The sequence below is a fragment of the Nomascus leucogenys genome, chromosome 15 (genome assembly GCF_006542625.1).
Source record: "Nomascus leucogenys isolate Asia chromosome 15, Asia_NLE_v1, whole genome shotgun sequence".
In the NCBI taxonomy this organism is placed as follows: Eukaryota; Metazoa; Chordata; class Mammalia; order Primates; family Hylobatidae; genus Nomascus; species Nomascus leucogenys.
The window spans coordinates 6,512-14,279 of NC_044395.1; the positions used below are offsets into that span (position 1 = coordinate 6,512).

At 38.8% G+C, this 7,768-nt stretch overlaps 1 pseudogene; it reads right to left on the bottom strand.

The window, feature by feature from the left end:
• Positions 1-978: 978 nt before the first annotated feature.
• LOC101178201 lies at positions 979-7,502 on the bottom strand (annotated as a pseudogene).
• Positions 7,503-7,768: the final 266 nt, after the last annotated feature.

Sequence of the window (7,768 nt, forward strand, 5' to 3'; positions counted from 1 at the left end):
AAAAAAAAAATTATTTCTCACCCTCCATAAGATTATACGTCAAAACAAAAAAAAAAAACCTTAAAAATCTCCAAAAATGCTGGTGAGAGAAAAGCTTTAGCCCTCATATGAAGAAGAAAAAAACTTGTTCCATTTTCCAGATACAGAGTTATAATACAAATATAAAATGGGGCAAAGACAAAAACCAATTCTTCTATATAAACTAGTGAATTTTGTAGTTATTGTAATCACATTAGTCAGGGTTCTCCAGAAAGGCAGAATCAATAGGATATATGTAGATAGACAGATGAGAGAGGATTCATTAGGGGAATTCGTTCACATAATTATGGAGGCTGAGAAGTTCCACAATAGCCTGTCTCCGAGTTGGAGAACCAGGAAAGCTGGTAGCATGGCTCACTCCAGACACAAAGGACTCAGAATCAGGGAAGCCAGTGGTGTAACTCTGATTCTGAGGCCAAAGGTCTGAGACCCTGAAGTTCTGATGTCAAGGGCAGGAGAAGAAAGATGTTTCCATTTCAGAAGGAGATAATTCACCTTTCCTTTTCCTTGTTGTTCTATCTGGGCTCTCAACCAATTGTATGATGCCTGTATTCATCCATTTTTATACAGCTATGAAGAAATACCTGAGTCTGAGCAATCGATAAAGAACAAAGAGGTTTAATGGGCTGACAGTTCCACATGGCTGCAGGGGCCTCACAATCATGGCAGAAGTGGAAGCAAAGCCGTCCTTCTTCACATGGCAGCAACAAGGAGAAGTGCTGAGCCAAAGGGGAAAAACCCCTTATGAAACCATCAGATCATGAGAACTCACTCACTGTCATGGGAACAGCATGGCAGTAACCACCACCGTGATTCAATCACCTCCCACTGGGTCCCTCCCACGACATGTAGGGATTATAGGAACTACAATTCAAGATGAGATCTGGGTGGGGACACAGCCAAACCATATCAGTGCCCATCCACATTGGGTCAGGTTATCTCAGTGTCTTCCAGAAACACCCTCACAGATATGCCCAGAAATTGTGTTTTACCAGCTATGTGTGTCTCTTAATCCAATTAAGTAGATGTCTAAAATTAACCATCAGAATATTTATGCCCGATTCATGGCTGAAATTTCAGGATGAAAGCTATGAAATCTCTATTTGTGTTTGTATATCTATTAATGTATGTTATATATATATGTGATATTTTCCTAACTCCAGATAGCATTGCAAAATTCATTTATAAAATCCTCTAAAAGTGCTCTATTCTAACTTGGCTTGGAAAAAAATAAGCATTTATAAAGAAATATTCACCAAACCCTAGAAATATAGGAAATGATCAAATGTGTTTTAAGTTAACACGATTTGGATAAAACTTAGTTAAATAAGATTAATATAATATTTTTGGTGTAATAAAACAACTATGTCTTCAAAGGTATCACTATTGAATATAAAACAAACATAAATTCCTATTCTGATTGAGTTCTAGTCAAATAAGCTAATATTATACTTACTAGAAATGTAAAATCTTAAAGCTTATAGATTTCATTCTAATTAATTTGTCATTCTTATGAAAAACGTTATTTTCTTATGGTGAAAAGATACACATATATTTAGAGTTAGCCAGCTGGACTCAGTTTAGATGATCCCAATTTTGTTGCGACATCCAAAACATCATAATCAGGAGCCAGTCGAACATATGCCTTCTTCTCTTTATCAGGACAAATGAGGGTGGTGACCTTGGCCACATCACTGTCATAGCGCTTCTTCTTCACAGCCTGTTTGATCTGGCGCTTCTGGCTTTAACATCCACAATGAACACAAGCGTGTTGTTTTCTTCTATCTTCTTCTGGCTGACTCAGCGGTCAGCGGAAACTTGATGATAGCATAGTGGTCAAGCTTGTTTCTCCTGGGGGTGCTCTTCCGAGGATATCTGGGCTGCCTCTGGAGTCGCAGTGTCTTGGGCTGCCTGAAGGTGAGTGACATGCGGATCTTCTTTTTTGCGTGTGGCTGTGGACACCTTTCAACGCTGCCTTCGTGGCCTTTAAAGCCTTCGCTTTGGCTTCGGCTTTAGGAGGGGCAGGAGCTTCCTTCGCTTTCGGTGCCATCTTGCGAAAAGCGAAAAGCATTATTTCAAAAATAATCTGTTTACAGTAAATCTGCCTAACAGTAGTTTCCAAAGTACTTTTGGTAATTTTTAACCTTAAAGTTAAGCTAAGTAAAAGATTTGCCTTAAATATCTAGACCATTTATAAATAAGATACAATACTAAAACGTTAATTACTGAACATAAATAATTCAAGTTTATATACTTTTGGCTTCCTATTTTTACAGAGAGACTAAAGATATTTTGGCCCATTAATAAACATCTTTTTTTCTGCCACACTGAGAAATTGTATTATGAGGAAACACATCCCTCTAGATGTTGGGAGATGGTATATTCCTACATTTTCTAACCTACTATAGAATGCTAATATACGACAGTTTATAACTGTCTACTTCCTAGTTTTCTCTGGAAAATAAGAGATTACTAAGTATTAAAATTATAATCAATATATGTAAATAAAACTACTAGACATAATAGAATAACTAGAAACAACTCTATGCAAAGCATGCAAGAAAAGTAGGGCATGTTTCACAAGTAAAGTAGGTTGTATTTTTTATAAGGAAAATGATACATAAGATACAAATAAAAAGAGATACCTAACCTTCCCTGTGTTATATTTGTATGGGTAAAATGTTATGTTTTCAGAAATTATATAAAATTCCTGGAAATGTGTCAATGTCCTCCTTATCCATGCTATGTGCCAGTATAGAGTAATGAGTCATAATTCCAATTATTATTTTAAATTTTGTGCCAGGTGCACTGGCTCATGCCTGTAATCCCAGCACTTTGGGAGGCTGAAGCGGGTGGATCACAAGGTCAGGAGATCCAGACCATCCTGGCTAACCCGGTGAATCCCCGTCTCTATTAAAAATACAAAAATTAGCCAGGCGTGGTGGCGGGCGCCTGTAGTCCCACTCGGGAGGCTGAGGCAGGAGAATGGCGTGAACCCGGGAGACAGAGCTTGCAGTGAGCCAAGATCGCGCCACTGCACTCCAGCCTGGGTGACAGAGCAAGACTCTGTCTCTAAATAAATAAATAAATGTTGTATGCCACAGAAAAAATCGAATATCCTTGTCAGTTGTGGTATAATGAACTCTCATCAGATCTTTCATCACAGCCATTTCATACTCTATGTTATTTAGATATTACTTCCCCCTGATGCTTTTCTGAAAGCTCCTGCAATCAGCTACAGGTCAGAATGTTCATCTCCAACACAGGACTCCCTCTGAGACTCACGGAAAAGCCCATGACAGGTACTCTGGTTATAGGCTTCTGAAGATATTGCTTAAATAACTTTAAGACCATGCACTTGACTCAGCGAAGATCTCCAGAAGTCTGGTTGAGAAATTGATGGGTTCATGACACTGCTAACCCAAGATCCAGCAAGACTGGAATTGATTACATGGCACTGAATGAACTGATGAAAATTGATTATAATTTTATAGCTTTTTGGAGCACTGCTGGTTCTTTAATGTTCTAGTTTCTGGATTTAAGAAATCTCTTTCTCTTAATCTAACTGTAACTTACAACAATTTAGTAGATTATACTTTTGTAAACAGAAATGAAGCATTTATCTTTTCTCCCTGCCTGATTTTTGCAGAATTTTGAAATCCTTACTGAATACTCTTATTTTCACGATGATATAGTTGTTAGCAAAAGTCCAGTAAGAATCTATTCGCCTTATAACAGGACATAATTGGAAATTTTGGTTATTTTACTGGAATATCATATTTAGGAAGTGTACCTAAGATCAGTTATGACCAGCAATTTTAAGGAAGTAAGGTTGACTTTTATGGAGACAATGCTTACAAAGCACTGTGAGAAATGGGAAAGTTCTTCCTCAAAGATTATAAAGTCACAGCTATCCACTATTTTTATGTGTGTGTGTGTGTGTGTGTGTGTGTGTTCCAAACCAGTTGTCCTAGCTTGCTCCAGCAGGCCTGGACGGAACTAGACAAGCCCCAGCCTGTAGTGCATGCCATTCCTTATTTGGAGATGCTTCCTTAACTATCCCTGGGCAACTTCCTTTTCTTTCTTTGTTCTATTCCCCTTACCTAATTAAGAAAGTTTTAAACTAATAGCCAATCAGGTAAAGTGTAAAATGTGAGGTCCTATTTCAGCCAATGGAAACTGGACACAGCACTAGGGTAGACATATCAGGTTATAAGTAACTCTGTCTCCTTTGTTTGGTGTGCTCTTGTGGCTGGACAGCTATTGAGTAGCACCCTTTATGCAGAAAGTAAAGCTCGCCTCGCTAAGAGATCATTTGTTTCCATGTTAATTCTTTTTTTTTTTTTTTTTGGAACACCAAAAACTTCATTCCCAACAGCACTCTGAGAAAAGCCAGCCTGATACCTAGATTACAGGGTTCGCAGCCTTACAGGTTAGTAAAGAAGGTCATTTCCTGGTAGGCCCAGGAATTTAGGGATATTTTGGGGGCTTCAAGAGGAGAGGAATTCACACAAAGCTATGAGGACTGCAGCTGAAATCTGATAGTATGTTCTTAGCTTGGCTTTTAGCCTGAATTAGACCTTTAAAAGTGAAATCTGAGATTCTGTATGAAAACTCCCAGCAAAGAAACTTGAAAGCACCTATGTAGTCATCTCCTGTTCTTGCTGCACTTATGTAAATAATCAAGCAAAATCTAACAAAACTAGACTTATTTTTAAAACAAGAATAGTCTTACTTTATGATCAAAAATGATGGTTACTACAGAGAGAAATTTCATGTTTCAATGGAAAACTACAACGTGGCCAGGCATGGCAGCACATGCCTATAATTCCAGCACTTTGGGAGGCCAGGAGTTCAAGACCAGCCTGGGTGAAATGGTGAAACCCCATCTCTACCAAGAATACAAAACTTAGATGGGCATGATGGCATGTGCCTGTAGTCCCAGCTAACCATGAGGCTGAGGAGGGAGGATCACTTACACCCAGGAGGTAGAGGTTGCAGTGAGCTGTGATTGCACCTTTGCACTCCAGCCTGGGCGACAGAGCCAGACCCTGTCTCAAAAAACATTTTTTTAAAGGAAAACTATAGCTATTGTGGACTATCAGATTCTAGTCTTGTTTCTTGTTTTGGGGCTATTTTTACCTCTTTATAAACTGGATCCTGCCATCTGATGAATTTTGTCCCACAATGATACTTGTGGAATAAGAAGCCAAGTATTGTCTCTCCTACTAATATATCTATTGTCAGTTAATTTGAAGGTCTCCAGCCCTGGAACAAAGTTAGAAGAGGAAGGTTTTGCTCCCCATAATGCATAACCAAATTGTGGTACATTCATGGACTGGAATACTATTTAGCCATAGAAAGGAACAAGCTATCAACCCACACAAAGACATGAGTGAATCTTGCATGCACATTGCTAAGGGGAAGAAGACAGTCTGAGGAGGATACACACAGTGTGACCTCATTTAATGAGACACTGGAGAAGGCAAACTACACAGATGGGAAGCCATTGGCTCCATGGGGTGGGGGTTTAAAGCATTCCATATGATACTTTAATAGTGGGATATCTGCCACAATGCATTTGTCAAAATATGCAGAATTTCATGGCCAAATGGGTAAATCAAACTCTATTCAAATTAAATAAAATTACTCAGGATGTGGAGTATCCCAGGACAGAATACATCATGTGAAAAAGAATTTATGCTACAAATTACTGTGGTTTGGATGTAGTTTGTCCCCGCAAAAACTAGTGTTGAAATTTGACCCCCAATGTGGCAGTGTGGGGCTGTGGGGCCTAGTGGACAGTGCTTGGGTCATGGGGACGGATCCTTCATGAATAGATTAATGTCCTCCATGGGGGTGAGTGAGCTCTGCTCTCACAGGAATGGATTAATTCCTGCAGGAGTAGGTAATTAAAAAGAGTCTGGCTTCCTTGGCTTCCCTCTTGCTTTCACTTTTGCTATGTGATCTCTGGTGCACCCCTTGCTCCTCTTCCACTCTCCACCATGAGGTGAGAAAGACTGAGGCCCCACCAGATGCAACTGCCCAATCTCAGACTTTCCAGCCACCAGTATTGGGAGCCAAATGAAACTTTTTTACTAATAAATTACCCAGCCTCAGGTATTCTGTTACAGAAGCACAAAATGGACTAAGACACAAATGTAGGTAAAAACTCACTGAAGGTGCAGGGAAAATGGTGTTGACCTAAGTCACTCTGAAAATGAATAGAATCTGTAGGCTGAAGGCAAATGAACTATACTTCATCACTGGATTCCATTTTATAAAGTTCTTTCCAACAGAAGCAATTGTGAACAATTGTAAAACCACAGTGTCTGTATCTGGAATAAAACAATGACTTACATAAGTCGCAGATGGTGGGAACCAGGTTTCTCACTGTTGAAGTGGGAGGTTACAAATTAGCAAGGCGAGAAGGCTAGAATGATCCCTGTGATAGTAGATCAGGGGTGGAAACATCAACGTAAACTTATGTTTAGTTTAATATAGATACACACAGTTCTACATAGAAAACTTTATAATTAGGTGTGTGTAGGTAGGTTAGATACACACATGTACTTCCTAGCATTGCTAATGAGGGACAAGATACAATGTGTTCATTCACCAGCCAGATGTAAGTTTTCCTGCCATTCTGAAAGGAATCAGGCTCTTTGAAGAAATGTCTGATACTAGAACTGGGACAGTAAATATAGGAGCCAGGATAATCTGGAAGTATCAGAAAGTAAGTAAGTACTAAAAAAATTAAAATATATCAAAGAAAAATAAGAGCCAATAAAAACAGCTACCGATGGCCAACACAGGAATGAATTGTGCAACGTAATGCTGCAGTGTTGAGTAATAACTAAAGCTTAAAGTGATTATCTAGGTGTCTGTATTTGTATACATAGGTGATTAAGCAAATGGAGTTGCATAGAAATCTCCTTTGCAAAAGAATTCCAAATAATTGATGTAGACACTCAGCCATCAAGAAGGTGGAGCCAACTCCTCACTCCGTAAGTGTGGGCTCTGCATAGTGACTTGCTCCAAAAGAACACATGCAGTATGGACAGGGAGGAAAAATGACTTCACAGTGGAGAAACCTGACAAATGGTAGCTCTGCCAAATGCTCCAAGTGAACATCAAAGGTGACAGTTCACCTTGAGAACATGAAGCGACAATGGGGGACATTCTACAAAATTCCTGACCAATCCTCCTCAGTACTATCAAGGTCATCATGAGATGGAAAGCCTGACACACTGTCACAGCCAGGAAGAGCCTACGTGATGACTACATGTCATGCGGGATCCTGGATGGGATCCTGGGTCAGAGTAAGACAGAACTAAGGGAATCCAAATGAAATATGAACTTTAGTTAACAATAGTCTATCAGTATTGGTTCATTAACTGTGACAAATTATGTAAGATATTAATGAGCCATGTGAGACACACGGATAGAAGATGTTAATTAGAGGAAACTAGCTTGCGGCTACATGGGAAATCTCTGCTCTTTTTTGGCAATTTCTATGTAAGTAAAAAAAATATGTAAAATAAAACTTTATTTAAAACAGTGTTTTTTTAACACTTCTTTGTTTAATTATTTATACCATGAATTACTAGTAATTGACACTGTTAACTAGTCCTGTTTTTTTTTAAATAAGAGCGTTTATGACACAAAAAATTAAACAATGCAGACTGATATATAAATCAAAACAAATGTTCTTTACATGTTTTCTGTT